The sequence below is a fragment of the Triturus cristatus genome, chromosome 2_1 (genome assembly GCF_964204655.1).
Source record: "Triturus cristatus chromosome 2_1, aTriCri1.1, whole genome shotgun sequence".
NCBI lineage: Eukaryota > Metazoa > Chordata > Amphibia > Caudata > Salamandridae > Triturus > Triturus cristatus.
The window spans coordinates 472,987,556-473,006,013 of NC_140581.1; the positions used below are offsets into that span (position 1 = coordinate 472,987,556).

Below are 18,458 nucleotides of genomic sequence, written 5' to 3' on the forward strand. Positions count from 1 at the left end.
CATAGACAGCTTCTCACGGACTGTCGCAAACAGTGGCGTGTGATTGATACGGAACCCCCCACACACCCGGTCATCCACGCGATTTTGCAGATGGGGCCAGGACGGCACCTAGTCACTTGGATATACAGGGCCATAAGGACCCTGAGGCAACCCACACTTGTACCCCTCAGGGAACACTGGGAAAATGACTTTTCGCAGGCCTCTACACGACAGGGAATGGATCAGGGCCCTTGAGTATACCAAAAAAGTGTCCCGTAATTACCGCTTCAAGAATATACAGTTACACATCCTGCATAGGGCGTACCTCACTCCTGAAAAACTACAGAAATACTTTCCTGATAAAATGTTTGCCTGTCCTAGGTGTTTAGAGCCGGCTGCCTCTTTCATACACATGCTTTGGGAGTGTCCGACACTTCACAGTTATTGGAGTGCGATACACACCGCCCTTCGAACAGTCACGGGGTTGCAAGACCTATACACATGGGAGGCCAGCGCCTTGCGCATTCATGGGCGGCACAAGAATAAGAAGGTGGAGAGGCGTTTTGCTTTCCTGGGGCTTATCCTGGCCAAACGATGCATTACCATGCACTGGAAGACACCGGAGGGACCTCCCTTGGCGGCATGGGTGGGGGCAGTTAAGAAGTGGGGGAAGGTGGAGGAAACGCTACTTAGAACGGAGGAAGCCCGGGGACATCGCAAACACCCGATCTCCCTGCCCTGGGCGATGCTAATGCACTCCTTCGCACAGGAAACATTACCGGCGGCGGGCCCGCGAACGGTTGGCTCTCCGGGGGCCTCCGCGACTCAGGAGCCCGCTCAGGGCGGCACGCAGGAGTCCCGGGCACCCGGCGGATCCTAAACTACGGACTGCAACTGTTCCCTCATTAAGCCCACGCACAGAAAAGGATCATTATGCCCGCCTCCAACCCCTCCCCCTCCCCGTGCCTGCGAAACCCTAACATTATGATAGGCAATGGCACTGCTCTCCGACGCTAGACTCACACTGCTTATATTCCAAGGCATGGTGCACTCCCCAGTTTACATACCCCCAGTTCGTTAATAGTAACCAGGTGGCTACAGTGCACACTAGTGGGCTGGGCCCAGGCACAGGCTTGGGTAGCCTGTTTATAGCTCAGAGATAATGTGGGGACCATAACACCCTAGGCCTGCGAGGTCTGCTGACCGCAAGAGCAGCGTCTGTATACTTCTGTTCCTGGGCTCATACTTACTGCATTTCCAGATGTGAAAATGTATGCACTGCAATGTTTTTAGTACAAATGCCAATAAAAACAGTTTTCCAAAAAAATAAAAAATAAAGTCTTTCGTCACTGTCAGCTACTGTTTGTCAGTCCTATTTTTATTTCTAACATCCACACACACTGTTTTCAAACGCCGGCGTCCACTTTCACTCTAACACGCCGGAAGCAACTTCAGCACATTTCCACACTGAACGCGCTCAAGAATTCAACTAACACATATCTCCTACATCGCAAGTAAGTGAGGAAGCAAACGCAATATTTATATTCGCGAGTAATTTTTCTTAATAAGCGGCACCCGCAAACCATTGTAACGCTAACATTAACCACTCCAAAACGCCATGTTAACGATTGCGCAAGCCTAGAATAACATCCAGAAACATGCTCTTTTCTTAATGCTTTGCACCACCTTTAAGCATGCACTATAACATCTTAATACTGATTTGAGAGCAACTAACATCGAAAGCGACACAAATTAATAGGTTGACTTTAAGTTAGGGGCACAATTAATTCACGTAACACCGCATGGTCCACAAAGCGTCCACAAACCAATAGTTATCATTTAACAAACACAATGACAATCTTGCATATTTAGCTTAGTTCGTATATTATTTGTTCTAGATATTCCCCAGACGAAGGCGCACATGCCGAAATGCATTGGGATATATAAAAGAGAACGATGTAAAGCATCATGAAAATGGAGATTAATTTCCTGATGGAAAATAAAACAAAAAACAGCCAACAATGTTGTTGAAACTTGATTGAATCTGAACAAAATCTCAGAGCTTGAGATTCATACCACTGCCCAGGGGACATACCCTATGACTTATTGGAACTTTCACACACAGATATTTTCATCTTCAACCGTTTACGTTTTTTCTTTCTGTCTCCTTTTGCTCATTGTGACCTCTACAGCACTGCACACACACAGAGACACATAAACATATAGACACATATTTAGTCTATTATCTAACATGGCCAGTGCAAACAATGTTAGACAACCATCACCCTTTTTGTAATGTGAAGGAAAACCACCAATTTTCTGGAGAAAATGGTTAGCGATGTTTGAGAATTACTTGGTGGTTATTGACTCTAGTAGGTTTGATGCAGTAAGGCACACATTTTTATTATTCAATCATTTGGCTGATGCTGCCTAGCAGGTTTATGATAACATACCTTAAGTAGAACCTCCTGAAACTTTTTTCGGAACTTGGGATCAGTATAATGAAGGCTATGACATACATGGCTAGATAATACGCTAATGAATCATCAGTAATGTTGGAGAGAGAATATTTTCATGCGGAAACAGGGAAATGATGAGAATGTAGAGCAGTGATACTCAAATTACATGCAGCCCCCTGGTCAACAGCAGCACCGGGCACCTGTTTTCTCAACTTAGCATTAACATTGAGAAAGAAGTCAAATAAACAGGCAAGCCTTTATTTAAAGGTTTATTCAAGTTAAAGAAAGGAAGTAACTAGGTATCCTGCACCGCTTAGCTTTAGAAACACCTTTATTTTTAAAGTCCTCTAGCTGCAAAAGTGTACAAATAGTATAAGTTCTCTTCAAAATTCAAAAAATGTATTTAATTAACATACACAACCATTTCACCTTACTACATCACATTATATTAATGCTTTGAGAAGCAAGTCAAGTATTTGGACATCCTTTTATATGTGATAATAAAGAAAAATTAGGGAAACTGATATAAAACAATTGCCTAGCAACTGCACAGGACCATGGAGCCTCCGCTCTTAACCAGGGCTTGAGTCAAATCTCCTTATGGATAAATACCAACCTACTCAAGCTCAATGAGGATAAGATGGAGTTCATGGTCCTGGATAAGAATCCTTCTATTTGGGGCCCATAGCATGGGCTGGCTTCTTAGGGGGTTTTCACAACCCTTCATCGAAGGTCAAAAACCTGGGCTTTTTGCTGGACGATAGTCCATCTATGAACCCTCTGCCAGCACAAAGGACTTTGATTGAAGCCCTTATTCTATCAAGGCTAGATTACAGCAATGTGATGCATTTAGGCAATTATAAGGCTTTGATTCAATGATTGCATATAGTCCAGAGCTTTGCAGCCAGGCTTCTGTTTCGGCTGCCAAAACATGCTTCGGTTTCTCATCTTTTCCACGAGCTCCACTGGCTCTCAATTACTAAGCGCACCCAATTCAAAGCCCTCTGCTTTATGTACAGAGCTGAACATGGCTTGGGTCCGCGGTATATCCAGGAGCTGGTGGTGCCTTATCAGCCCACACGTTATGTTCAGGTCAATGAACAAGGACCTGTGTACTGTGCCTAGGTTCAGACTGACCCGTATTGGTGTTCGCTCTTTCACTGTTTTGGGCCCCAAACTGTGTAACGTTCTTCCTGAATCTCTGAGAAAGTGTACCTCACTTTCTGCTTTTTTTAAAAAGCTGATGACTTGGTTAATTTAAACAGTGGCTATGTCGCCTTACCTTCTTGAATAGCGCCAGGAAACCCTATGTGGGTAGGTGTTGAGCTTTTTAAGATTATAAATAAATAGGATCATACAATTTAGTAAAGTTGGAAAGCCGGGATTAATCCCAGGTTTTCTAGTCTCACATTGTGCAATTCTGCCACTAGATGTATAAGCTTTGCTTCCCCGTACACATACCTTACTGGCACTGCTCCCCCACCCGGAACTCCCGCTTCTGCCCGCCACCCTACTGGCATAAATGCGTCCCTCAGCCACACCACAGACAAAACCTTTTGGCCCCTGGGAAAATGTTTGTGAGTACCCATGATGTAGAGGATTATTTAGCAGCTTTAAAAATCTTAGCTGCAACTTGTGATTTCGGAAGCAGTTTAGATACTTATTTATGTGACCAGTTTACTGTTATTCAAGGAAAATCCAAGAACAATTACTAAACTGCAAAAATCCATCTTTGAATGAGGTCATAAGCACTGAGTTTTCAATGCTTTCTACAAAACTGTCCACAAAAGACTGTAAAGGAACTTCTCCTGTGTGTAGTGTGCATGAAGCGTCTGATACAGATGTCCATGTTGTAATTTGTACAGGAAAATTCAGTAGGAACCAAGGAATAGAATAGTTGGAAATTACTTTAGATGTGGTTCTAAATTTCTCATGACTAAAAGTGTGTCTTGTCCTGCTTAAGGGAAAAAATTCAATATTTGCAAAAAAAATGAAATAGAACACTTTCAGGCCGTGCGTATTTGTGCAAAAAAACTATATGAATGTTAATACACTGAGGTTTCAGAGAGCAAAGTTAGGGAAAGGTGTGGCATTTGCTTTTGAATATCGATGTGTGTAAGGGGTAATTCAACTTGTAAGTCTGTTAATGGCCATGATGGAAGGTATGCATTGGGGAAGTAAGAATGAAAGTTATGGCAGATTCTGGATTTCCAATCAACATTCTTTTGGATGTAACATTTGAAGGGAATTGGTTGAATTTGTGTTTAAAACAAACTGATGTTAACCCCAAAGCATATGGAGACTTTGACATAGATATGCTTGGTTATTTTTGTGAAGTGTTACGTTCATGGATAGGGAAATTTGTACAAAAATATATGTGGCTGTGAAAGGATGTGATATTTTGAGATCGCTGTATCAGACAAAAGTGGAAAAGATTCTCAAACCTAGGGGCCGATTATAATTGTGGATGGACTGGAGTGTGTCCGCCATTGTGGTGGTGACTGGAACTGTCCGCAACACATGTGGCAGTCCCGCACACCCAATTAGGATGCGACCGCCACCATGGCGGTCGCATTTTGCACTTTAACATTGCGGTGGGTGTTGCTGACTACAGCACGCGCCGCGATGTTAAAAAGGCATGTTGTGCATTTCACTGCACTATATGGCCTCTTGGTGCAGTGAAATGGCACACCACAGTGCACAAACCTCACCCCAAGACACAAGGGGGGAACGCAACGGGTCCCTAAAACCAATCCCCGCCAGCCTTTCAATGATGGTTTACCCACCACGGAAAGACTGGCGGAAGACAGCATCCTAATTTGGTGGACAGTGCCTGCTAGGCACGGCCACCATTTTATGGATGCAGACCGCTCTGCCAGGCAATCGTAACGATTGCCTGTGGCAGTTCAGTTGCGGACAGTCTTTGCGTCCGCCACGGTCGCAGTCTGGATTCCCCGCCATCGTAATGTGGCGGGGGAAAAATCGCAGTCCGATGGTGGAAGGCCCGCCACCGCACGGCTGGCGGTCCTTCCACCATCGTAATGACCCCCCTAGTTATGATAATCCAGTCACTTTGTTGAGTATTGAAACTGGTGAGAATTATATGCACTTGGAAGCACTTGTTTCTACGTATGCTGACATTTTTTAAGAGAAAGTTGGTTGGGTTTGGGCACAAAATAAAATTAAAGGCGGTTACGAAGCCTGAAATGCAGAAGGTTAGACCAGTTACTCTGTGTTACATCAGATCTGAAAATTCTTTTAGACAATCTGTGTAAGTAACAAATAATCTGGCCTGAAGAGTCATCTAAATGGGTTTTGGGTACAGTAATTAAGTGCAGGGGATATGGGAATATTCATCCATGCGGGGACCTGAGTGTCTTTAAATAGAAATATTGTTGTGGACTGCCATCTCTTACCTCGCACTCAGGATATGTTAGCAAAATGAGGTGGTTCTAAATTCTTTTCCACCATTGGCTTACGCTCTGCATATCATCTAATTCCTCTATCAAAGGCATCTCAGCACCTAACTATGTTTGTGTAGGAGACTAGGATCTGCCTCTTAAGTTGCCCCCACTTTTTTTTCTGATGTTTACACTGGTTTCTGGCTATAGTCTGGCTGGGACCCTACTAATCAGGGCCCCAGCCTCTCTGTTCTCTCTAAACTACTTGGAGTGCATATTAGGTGCACTAGTGATTGAATACTGTGGTACCTTATGAGCCCCTAGTATATGGTACCTTAGGTACCAGGGCATAGGTACATCACAGGCCTACCAGGGGCTGAAGCATGTATTATGCCACCCCTGGCAAGCAGACTAAATCTGACACCACAGGCCTGCTACTGCAGCCTGGGTGAGGTAGTGTTAGCACTCCTCAATGAGATATAGGTTCACTATATCTCTCCCTGCACACACATTTAAACCTATCAGTCACCCCTAAGGCAGGCCCTATCAATCCTGAGGGCAGGGTGCTTGGTTTCCATGTGAGGGGGTGCCTCTGCCTGAGCAGGGCCCCTCTGCAGCTCTCAGAGTCTATTCTCTGGGGCTGTTTGTGAATGAGGTCAAACCAAATACTCTTAAGTGCATTATAACCTCGCGATTAATGTTAACTTTGGAATTGCTGCATCAAAACATGTCGTGTTTGGTGTCAAACGCTTTGGAATCATACCCCCACACCAGGAACTGGTGTGGGAGTATGATCCCACCCTTCTATAGGGATAGACATGTACCTACTGTGGAAACACGGTAGAATCCTGAAGAGCCCTGGCATCACAAAATGGATGCCACCAGTCACAGACACTGGGCTGCCCTCCTGCTGATGACCGAAACTCGCAGTGGAGGAGGCCCAACAATAGGCATCCTGTCACAGGGAGGTGCTTTGAAGTCCTGCACTGGGGGAGCAGTAGGCTCCACTGTGCATACACCAGTTCAAACCGGCTCAGGGGCTACCTGTCCCTGCACGAAACTGGACAAAGGGAAGTGGGTGAAGCCACCCACTCCCCTCACCCTTACATAGGTGGGGTCATAGAGCTAGTCCCTCCCTCCTTTCAGTATAAGTTAGGGAACACTTGCCATTGCAAACTAGATATCCCTGGACGACGCTCTGAAGAAGAATCCTGGACCTTCAACGTTCCACTACCTCTGGAAGACAGAAGAATCTCCCTTGGAGTCAAGGAGTGACTCCCCTGCTTGGCAGGCACCCAATCATGCAATCAACGGTCGCAAACTTTCCCACTCCCGCCGGAGTCAGAAGTCCCTGCAGCCCAGGAAGAGGATTTCCTGACTTCTCCAAGGCCATCGTGAGTCCCCAGCGATGCTGAGGCAAGTTGACCCCACGAGTGACGAGGAACCGCAATCCCTGGGTACCGTGCACTATTTTCGAGTGCAACCCCTTCACGACATTCTACGAACTTGTGCATTGGACCACGTGTGGTCCAAGCCTCCAGCAGGATTTTCACCGAAGATCAGAGGCCTACCCCGTCCCGAGTGACCGTGGGCCCCTGTTGAGTGAATCCTCCCGAGGCGTCTTCGCGATCCCTTGCCGGTTGGCTTGTGGGTCCCCAGAAGACTTTTCTACAGTTCCAAAGGGCTCCCCTGGTTGCTCCAGGCCTGCCCTGACTAACTCTTGCTGGGTGAGTCCCTCAGACCTTGCTGGTCTGCACCGCTGACTTTTTATCCTTTCCACGAGACCTGCTGTTACCAAGGCTTGTTGGCTCCAATCTGGTCACCGACACCGCAGTAAGCTGCAGACTTCGTGGGACACGCCGAATCCAGCTCCTGGTTGTCGTCGACGCCTCCTGGACCTCGTGGCTGAAGAGTCAAGACACCTGTGATCACCTGAAATCACCCGACGACTGTGGGCATCCATCTTCCTTGCCCCGGGTCACTGCCAAGTCTTCTGAATCCAGCCTTGGATTCCACCGGACACTTCTCCTGTCTTCACAAGCAGCAAGTCTTCTTTGGCTCCCATTGAAAACGACGCCGCGACCCGACACCAAAAGACACCTATTCAGCTGGTTTCCCTGGGTGAGGTAACTCCAGCACTACGGTGCTCCTGTGGGTGTTGGCTCTAGAACTACTTACCCTGTAAGTGACTTGCTTGTAGACTCTCCCGAAGTATCCTTAAACTTTAAATTTCCAACCACGACTTGCTCCATTGAAGTCAATTGGGATCCGCGGCTGTGTTCTCACACTGCATGCGTCTCCCGTGGGTCCTTTACTTACCTGCCTTGGGTAGATTAGTGAGGCCCCAGCACTTCTGAAAGCCCTAGGCCTTGTCCCCTCGCAAGTAGTCTCTCTAAGTCTCTTTTTTAGTATATGGTCCGGTACGCCCCTAGGGCCCCAGCCATATTTGTGCTTAACTTATTGTGAAATGTTGATTTGTGCATATGTTCCTGACTTCTAATCTCATAAAGAGATTAGCAGAGAGTTGTTAGTAATAAATACATATATATTTGATATATATACCTGTGTGATGTACTTTCATTTAGTAATTCAAGAGATTATAAAGTAAAACAAGCTGCTTTACATTGTCCTTAAGGGGTGGAACCAATGGGTCCACTCAGCCTCAGTATAAGGACATGACTTTCTTTGACTTGAAAGCCATGTGTGCTGCAAGGCACCTGAAGCTAGGACAGATTCCCTCCACACTACACCTGATAGATCTGCTGACAGCAGATGATCTTAGATTAGCTCTAGGAGCTAATAGGTCTGAATCAGGTGATGAAAATCAAGATGACCAGGATTCTGTGGTTGAAGGGCCAGATCCACAAGGGTCTGGACAGGACAGAGGAATTCTCCCTAAGAGAACTGACAGTGGAGGAAAGGCCTAGGTCCCTTTCCAGGGAGTCTGACCACTCCTATCACTCTGGCAGAGAATCTTTCCACCAGAGGAGCTCCTACTTTCCTAGAAGGGAGACCTCCTCTGACAGAATGTACAAACTGCTGCAGTATGAGGAAGTACGATTTGCCCTCAAAACCAAGCAGTTGGCATTAGATAGAGAAGCCATTGAGCTCCAGAGAGCTTCTAGAAGAGAGGGGTTAGAACCCCCTGGTGGCAGCAGCAGTGTCCCTAGAGTCAGAGAATATATTCCAGACCATAGGAACCTGAGCAAGGTTGTTCCTCCCTACCAGAGTGGGGATGATATCCACAAGTGGATAACTGCGATTGAAAGGGCTTGTAGAGTACAACAGGTCCCCCAAAAGCAGTGGGCAGCAATCTTGCGGCTCTCCTTTTCAAAGGTAGAGACAAGCTCCTCACTGTCATAGAAGAGGATGCTGATGACTATGAAGTCCTGAAGAGTGCATTGGTAGATGGATTTGGCTTAACCACTGAGCAGTACAGGTTGAAGTTCAGAGACACCCAGAAGGCACAGACTCAGGAATGGACTGACTTTGTAGATTGTGCAACCAAGGCTCTGGAGGGTTGGCTGGTTGGCAGTAGGGTTACTGATTTCAAGGGATTGTATAATCTAATGATGAGAGAACGGATCCTTAATAATTGCCAGAACCAGTTGTTGTATCAATACCTGGTGGACTCTGATCTGACCTCTCCCCAAGAATTGGCAAATAAGGCAGACAAATGCGCCAGAACCAGGGTGGGGCAGAAAACCCAGAACCAGGGGGGTGACACCAAGAAGCAGGATTCTAAGGGCTCCGAGAAAGGTGGGGATAAGTCAAAAGACCAGAAGTCTTCACAAGGGCCCCAAAAATCTGCATCTGGTAGGGATTCATAATCCAACAAGGGAAAAGGCCAAAAGAAGCCCTGGTGCAAATTCTGTACACAGAAAGGGCACTGGACTTCTGATTGTAACAAGTCCAAAGACCAAACCACAACCACTCCTGCCCCTAAGGCAACTGTTCCCCCTAGTTCAGCTACTGGTGGAGGTGGCACTCAGAATAATTGTGTAGTAGGGTTGACCCTGGGTTCTGAAGTGAACTCTGGCCTAGTCAGAGTACCCACTCAGGCATTGCTGATTTGTGATGGAGACATAGATATGTCCTTCCTAGTGAGCCCCAGTAATCTGGGCAAATACAAACAGCAGCCTGTAATAAATGGCAAACAGGCTTTGGTATTTAGGGACACAGGTGCTAGTGTCACCATGGTGGCAGAGGATCTTGTGGACCCTGGACAGATCATCCTGGGCGAAATATACCAGGTGACCAATGCAAGCAATGTCAGGACCAACCATCGTCTGGCAGTTGTGAATTTTCCTGGGGAGGGGTAACTGGCCTCAAGAAGGGAGTAGTCAGTGCAGACCTCCCTGTAGAATGTCTATTGGGCAATGATCTAGAGACTTCAGCCTGGTCTGAAGTAGAGTTATGGACTCATGCTGAGATGTTGGGCATCCCTGCAGAGGTATTTGCTGTGACCAGGTCACAGGCCAAAATGCATAACACTGAACCAGCTCTGGATCCTGAAACTATGGACCAGGTGCTTCCCAAGAAGAGGAGCAGTAGGGTTAAGGCAGTGCCTTCTCCTCTGTCTCAGATCACAGATTCACCTCTTGAGGGAGGAGAAGCAGATCCTGAAGAAGGAACTGCCCCAGAGGGACTTGAGCCTGATCAGGTTGAGTTCTTGGGGGCGGGGGCCCTTACTGGGAAGATCTGAGTAAGGAGCAACAGTGCTGCCCCTCTCTTGAACCCCTCAGACAGCAGGCAGCTGCTGAGGCTGCTGGGAGTCCTAGTGGGTCCCATAAAGTTTATTGGGATGAGGGACTCCTATATTCTGAGGGTAGAGACCCAACCCCTGGAGCCACCAGGAGGTTGGTAATACCTCAGAAGTTTAGGGGGTTCCTCTTGACCTTAGTGCAGGATATCCCTTTGGCAGATCATTTGGGCCAAAACAAGACCTGGGACAGGCTTGTTCCACATTTTCATTGGCCACATATGTCAAAAGACACCAAGGAGTTTTGTCGCTCCTGTGTCACTTGTCAAGCCAGTGGCAAGTTAGGTGGCACAACAAAGGCCACCCTGATACCACTACCTGTGGTGGGGGTACCCTTTGAAAGGGTAGGGATTGACATTGCTGGTCCCCTTGACCCTCCAACTGCATCTGGGCACAGATTTATCCTGGTGGTAGTGGATCATGCCACCAAGTACCCAGAGGCAATCCCCCTGAGGACCACCACAGCCCCTGTGGTGGCAAGAGCCCTCATTGGAGTTTTCTCCAGAGTGGGTTTCCCAAAGGAGGTCATATCTGACAGAGATACCAACTTCATGTCAGGATATCTAAAAGCAATGTGGAAGGAGAATGTTCTGTAACTTACAAATTCACCACCCCCTATCACCCACAATACAATGGGTTGGATGAACGTTTCAACAAAACCCCTAAGGGAATGATTAAAGGACTCCCAGAAAAGCTTAGGCGAAAATGGGACCTTCTTCTTCCCTGCCTTCTGTTTGCACACAGAGAGGTTCCACAGAAGGGGGTTGGTTACAGCCCATTTGAACTTTTGTTTGGGCATCCTGTAAGAGGTCCATTATGTTTGGTGAAGGTGGGCTGGGAGTTACCTCTCAAACCCCCAAAACAGGATGTGATGGACTATGTACTTGGTATCCGCTCCAGGATGGCCAAATACATGAAGAAGGCAACCAAAAACCTGGAGGCCAGCCAAGAATTACAAAACGCTGGGCATGACCAAAAGGCTGTGCTGACTGTGTACCAGCCAGGACAGAAAGTGTGGGTGTTGGAGCCTGTGGCCCCAGCAGCCCTCTAAAACAAATGGAGTGGCCCCCATACAATTGTTGAGCAAAAGGGAGAAGTCACCTACCTGGTGAATCTTGGAACTCCCAGGAGCCCCCTGAGGGTGCTCCATGTCAACAGATTGAAACCATATGTTGACAGGGCTGGCATGGGCTTGCTCATGGCAACTGATGAGGAACAGGAGGAGGAGAGTGACCCTCTCCCTGACCTGCTCTCACAGAACCCTGATGATGGGTCAGTAGATCGTGTTGCTTTGGCAAGCAGCCTCACTGACCATCAAAAAACTGAGTGCAGACAAGTTCTGCAGCAGCACAGACATATGTTTAGCCTGATCCCTAGTCAGACTACCTGGTGCACCCATGAGGTGGACACTGGAGACAGTCTGCCTGTCAAGAGTAAAATGTACAGGCAACCTGACCATGTCAGGGACTGTATCAGGACTGAAGTCCAGAAAATGTTGGAGTTAGGTGTGATTGAGCCTTCAGATAGCCCTTGGGCTAGTCCAGTAGTCCTTGTACCCAAACCTCATACCCAGGGTGGTAAGAAAGAAATGAGGTTATGTGTAGACTACAGAGGCCTCAATGCTGTCACCAGGACTGATGCCTATCCCATACCAAGGGCAGATGAGCTTATAGATACTTTGGCCTCAGCCAAGTATCTGAGTACATTTGACCTAACAGCTGGCTACTGGCAGATCAGGTTAGCTGATGATGCAAAAGCCAACGCAGCATTTTCGACCCCTAGTGGGCACTACCACTTTGTGGTGATGCCCTTTGGATTGAAGAATTCACCTGCCACTTTTCAGAGGTTGGTGAACAAAGTTCTGGCAGGGATGGAAACATATTGCTCAGCTTATCTAGATGATATTGCTGTCTTTAGTTCCTCCTGGCAGGATCACCTGGTCCACCTCAGAAAGGTTTTGGAGGCTCTTCAGAAAGCAGGCCTCACTATCAAGGCCACTAAGTGCCAGATAGGGCAGAGTCAGGTTGTGTACCTTAATGGAATGGGTTGCTCCAACCACCCAGACACAGGTGAGAGCCATTTTAGGCCTGACTGGGTACTATAGGAGGTTTGTAAAGGGATATGGATCTATAGTGACCCCCTTGAATGATCTTACTTCCTAGAAAATGCCAAAAAAGGTTCAGTGGACAGCTAGCTGTCAGAAGGCATTTGAAGACCTAAAGCAGGCCATGTGCACTGCACCCATCTTACGTAGTCCAGACTACACCAAAAACTTCATTGTCCAAACAGATGCTTCTGAGCTGGGTGTGGGAGCTGTACTGTCTCAACTGAATGATGAAGTCAAGACCAGCCAGTAGCTTTTATTAGCAGAATGCTGACCCCTAGAGAGAAACGTTGGTCAGCTATAGAGAGGGAGGTCTTTGCTGTGGTGTGGGCCCTGAAGAAGCTGAGGCCATACTTGTTTGGCACTCACTTCATAGTTCAGACTGACCACAAGCCCCTCCTATGGCTCAAACAGATGAAAGGTGAAAACCCAAAACTTTTAAGGTGGTCCATTTCCCTACAGGGGATGGACTATACAGTGGAACATAGACCTGGGACCCAACATGCCAATGCAGATGGACTCTCAAGGTATTTCCACTTAGAACACAAAGACTCAACTGGTCAAGGATAGTTTAGTGTCCCTGCGTTTCGGGGGGGTTGTGTAGGAGAGTAGGATCTGCCTCTTATGTTGCCCCCACTTTGTTTCTGATGTTTACACTGGTTTCTGGCTATAGTCTGGCTGGGACCCTGCTAATCAGGGCCCCAGCCTCTCTGTTCTCTCTAAACTACTTGGAGTGCATTTTAGGCGCACTAGTGATTGGATACTGTGGTACCTTATGAGCCCCTAGTATATGGTACCTTAGGTACCAAGTGCATAGGTACTTCACAGGCCTACCAGGGGCTGAAGCATGTATTATGCCACCCCTGGGAAGCAGACTAAATCTAACACCACAGGCCTGCTACTGCAGCCTGGGTGAGGTAGTGATAGTACTCCTCACTGAGATATAGGTTCACTATATCTCTCCCTGCACACACATTTAAACCTATCAGTCACCCCTAAGGCAGGCCCTATCAATCCTGAGGGCAGGGTGCTTGGGTTCCATGTGAGGGGGTGCCTCTGCCTGAGCAGAGCCCCTCTGCAGCTCTCAGAGTCTATTCTCTGCGGCTGCTTTTGAATGCGGTCAAACCATATACTCTTAAGTGCATTATAACCTCGCGGTTAATGCTAACTTTGGAACGGTTGCATCAAAACATGTCATGTTTGGTGTCAAACGCTTTGGAATCATACCCCCCACACCAGTAACTGGTGTGGGAGTATGATCCCACCCTTCTAGAGGGATAGACATGTACCTACTGTGGAAACACGGTAAAATCCTGAAGAGCCCTGGCATCACAAAATGGATGCCACCAGTCACAGACACTGGGCTGCCCTCCTGCTGATGACCGAAACTCGCAGTGGAGGAGGCCCGACAATAGGCATCCTGTCACAGGGAGGTGTGACCACCTCCCAGACAGGGTTTAGTGTATTGGGGCTGGGTGGGTGCACTCCTAGAGTGCTTTAAAGTCCTGCACGTGGGGCGCCTGTATCGAAGTTGGGAAGAGTACTTGGTGCAGCATCGATTAGCGCTGCCGACGTCATGGGCTGACCCGACTCCAATGCCGAAGGTGAAGACCCCGAAGGCCTGTGCACTGGCACCGTCTCAAAAGCGTTAACAGATTCCGAGGGCCCGTCTGGCAACAAGGGCAAACCCGCCGGTAAGGATCCAGTCAGGGCACCTACAACCTCCTTGGGGCTAGAAAGAATGTCAGAGGAGAGTAAAGGCCCAAAGACTTTATGCAGGGAAACTTAATATTTCCAAATTTGGGCTAGAGTCGCCCCGGCTCCAGGATATTTAAGGAGGCATGGGGTGGACTCCGAAGAACACTCTACAATTGAAGGTTGGGAGACAGCGTCAGAAACTAACTTACGTTTCAACCATTGGTGCTTTGAAGCCTCCCTTGACATTGACAGAGACGGCCCCTCACCCGAACGGCTCCTCGACTAGCCTTTGGACTTGGACGAGGACTGATGCTGCCATGGTGCCTCAGATAGTTGCACCACCAGAAGTTTCATTCAAAGTTCGCTCAACGTCTTCAGCCGAAGATGCTGACAGGAACCACATTCCTCCTAGAAATGGTGGTGTCCCAGTCACCACAAACAGATGGTAGGAGCATCTGTGACCGACATCTATCTGTTACAAGATCCACATGGTTTAAACCCTGAAGGCATAAAAATACACCCTGTTTCTCACACAAAATGTAGAGATGGGCAGAAAAACACCCCCCTAACTGCTCCAGATCCAGGTTGCAACCATGGAAAAGAAGGAACTGACGTTGGCATGTCGGGGAAGGGGTTATATGGATTCCATCTACGTCATATCGCGTGATGACATCGATACAGTCGCACGGCGATCCTCTTCCGCTAGGCTGATGTCCTGTGGAAAAGAAATTCCCGATCTAATCCCACGTCTGGGGGAGGATTCTAAAGTAAGGAGTCTGCAGCTAGATGTCTCTATCAGATGCCAAAGTTCTTGGTCTCCTCATTCTGAGTACTAACTTGCTGCGCAAGTAAGTTGGCTTTGTCAATCACTTTCCAGTTACAAGAAAAAAACTTCACAAAGTTCAGTGTCAGACCAGTTGTAACTGGTCAACTTTTCTGCTTCATTAATAGAGTCTTCTGGTCTGTTGTGGACCTGAGAGACAGGTGGAGTTTAGTCAACACTGATCCTTTTGTAGAACAAAACACACAGGGCTTGGTCAGAGCAGTATCATTCCCATCGACAATTCAGCAGTCGTGACTGCTTTCAAGTCCTGAACCACACGTTAGTGGGTCTATCTGTCTTCTGTCTGGATTTAGACATCCGGCTGTATTTGGTCTCTATGGAGCCCTGCAAGTTGGGCCACACACAACATCCCAATGCTTCTTTCTGGGCAGGTGGTTTGTGTCCCGGTCTTGCAAGGGACAGCCAGCAGAAGTATGCCTGTGTAAAATCCAACTCTTCTATCTCAAAAACCATCAGATATAGCACCTGACAGGAGCAGAGAGAACGCAACTCTTCAAATAACCCACCTTCAATTTTACTACTGTTTCTTACTTATGGTGAAACCAGGTGAAGTAAGTGGTTAGTCCGAAGCACTCAGTAAGCCAGAAAGCAACAATAACGGTAAAAATATGGACTGCCATTTCCATTAATTTCCTCCCATGGAATACCAAGGCTGGTCTCATTCAAACTGGCTTGATGACCCCTTGATATCAGGCTTCCATTAAGGAACATGCGTGCAATGTATTTCTTTCTCTATGTACCTCCCAGCTACCCATTGTTCGTGGACGCTCAATACATTCCAGCCGCAGTGGGATATGCATTCCTATATTATCTTCTTTCGCTGGCTTTATGTGAAGACCTTGCTGGTTCATGCAAAGAGGAAGCTGTCCCATGCAAAGAACAAACAGGCTGTGTGTGTACTTGTGGTTGAGAACTAAGTATGCCACCTTTATATGCATTTACAAGCACCCATTAGTGGTTTCTTAATGCATAGAGTCAAAACACAAACTGTTAAAGGTTGGAAAATGTGGGTAAAAACAGCCTGATTAATATTCATTAGGCAAGTTGTTCTGTGACCCCTTGCGACTGGATATTTTGATAGTACTGATAGTACATAGGTCACAATGCTAAATGAAAGAATGGTCACAGAAGTCATTGCACAATTTGTCACCAGTCTTTAGTACATCAGGCCCTAAATGTGATATAATGTGTGAAGCAAACGCTAAAAGGATATTAGAGTTTGAATGTGACTGTTGCAAAAAAATTGCGCAAAGTGAATGGATAGTGATCAAATTTCAACCTATTACTATGCTCTGCATTTTCAAAATAATGGAATTCGAATGACTCATCATTATAAACAAAACACAAATACGTGTAATGAGGTAATGCTTTCTTGACGAATTAATCACTTAAATATAAAACGTAAAATACAACTCAAAAACGTTACTCCATTTAATCAATGAATCGACAATATAGCTTTCAGAGTCCATTTTGTTAAATCAACGACATCAGTGTTTTAAAAAAAAAAGATGTAAGCATATTCATCCTTGTGGAGGTTTTGGTTCTGCTAGTATTATCACAACATGTTCTTTATGTCCAAACGCTAAAAAAACATTCTAAATTAAACATAGTTTGTTGTGTTCAAAATCTATATTTTTTGTCATCAATCTAATAAAATCTAATGGTTCTGGTCAGCTGTTTTACAACAAATACATTTATTGGAAACATTTAAATAAAGATGTGTTGCACATAATAAAGAAAGCTCTAAAATAATTTCTGAAACATTAGTTTGCTTTGATGAGCCAACATGTACTAGTTGTTATGATTAGCTTTTCAGATAATTTTCATTTTACAATATATCAGTTTACCATCAAGGCTAAGGTACTTCTAAGTCGGCATGAATTGTAATAAATGTATAAACAGCTTTTAATTAATACTTAATTATATGAATCATCTTAATGTGGAATAAAATAAAACATCAAAATGGACTAGTAATTTTTAAGCAATAAACATACACAACTGTAAAAACTTTTTCCCACAAAATATGACAAAAATAGGGAGCAACGCTAATGTTCATTTCTTCTTTATGACTGTTGAAGAAAATGACACAATTTAAATTACGGACTATTTTTTCTTCTTCTTTAGATCAACAATGGGGGACACCTCCTGTTTACTCCGCTTGCCACTAAATCTTCGCAGAAAAGATCTACACCCACGGTCCAGAGATGAAAGTGTTGATTGAGAGGCCAGCGGCACAGTAGATGCATGTGGCATACTGGTGCTGGGTTCGTCCTCATCAGGAAGACTGGGAGATAGCCTTTTGACCAGAAGCTGCTTGATCTGGCTTGTGAGATCATGGATAGATTTAGTCAACAATGAATGTCCCATGGAAAACACTGAATTTCCGGTTTGCATTATGTTGTTCAGAAACTTAAGTTGAAGAGTACAGGATGCAACGGCTGAAGCCAGGCTTTGCGTAGCTTTTTTGTGCTTTCTGATTAGAGAGAGTTGCTTTTGCAGTATTGCGGTCTCTGCCTCATGGGAAGATGCCTGTTTTGCAATTTCTGTTTTTATGTCACACAGCATATCATATTGTTTGTTTTGGTAGTCTACCATAAATTCCTGAGTCTCTGAAGGCAGGGAATTTGAGAGATGCAATCCTGATTCATCCATGCTAACGTTTTTAGATGCATCTGCATTAATTGCTGTGGATTCTTTTGAAGGCTTTGATGGTATTTCCTTAACTGCGAAGATTTCCTTCTGCCTCTCAACTGGCTTAGATTGTGGCTCTTCTTCCTTGATGTGGAGTAAAGTTGATGGTCTTGGAAGTATTTCATCAGTCCATGACGTTTCTGGTTTTCCTTAAGATAAAATTAAAAGATTTTCAAAATGTACTTTTCACAATGGATAACTCTTATGCTTATTTGCTGTACAAATTACCAACTAGTTTAACCCCATAAGTGGTGGACCTCCTCCCCTTTTTCCACCCCATTTTCAACCTTCAGTGCTGAGCACTTTGGGCATTTCACGCTTAGGCCTCTGTAACTTTTTTCACAAAACATATCCATTCCAAGTCAGTGTCCTTTTTCCTTACATTTTGGGGATTCTAAAGGTACTCTAGGGTATTTGATTTTCCAGGAGAGAGGCCGATAAAAAAGTGGTAAAAATGTAGCAACATTAGTTATGTTTTTGTTTTCAAATGGAAAAACATGCAGCGTATGAAAGTGTTATT

At 45.9% G+C, this 18,458-nt stretch overlaps 1 long non-coding RNA gene across 1 annotated transcript; it reads left to right on the forward strand.

Annotated features, from left to right (window-relative positions):
* The first annotated feature begins 1,368 nt into the window (after positions 1 to 1,368).
* LOC146865499 (uncharacterized) lies at positions 1,369 to 18,057 on the forward strand. The gene is made up of 2 exons (XR_014970319.1): positions 1,369 to 1,493; positions 17,372 to 18,057. It is a non-coding gene; the product is annotated as an uncharacterized LOC146865499 (long non-coding RNA).
* The last annotated feature ends 401 nt before the right edge of the window (positions 18,058 to 18,458 follow it).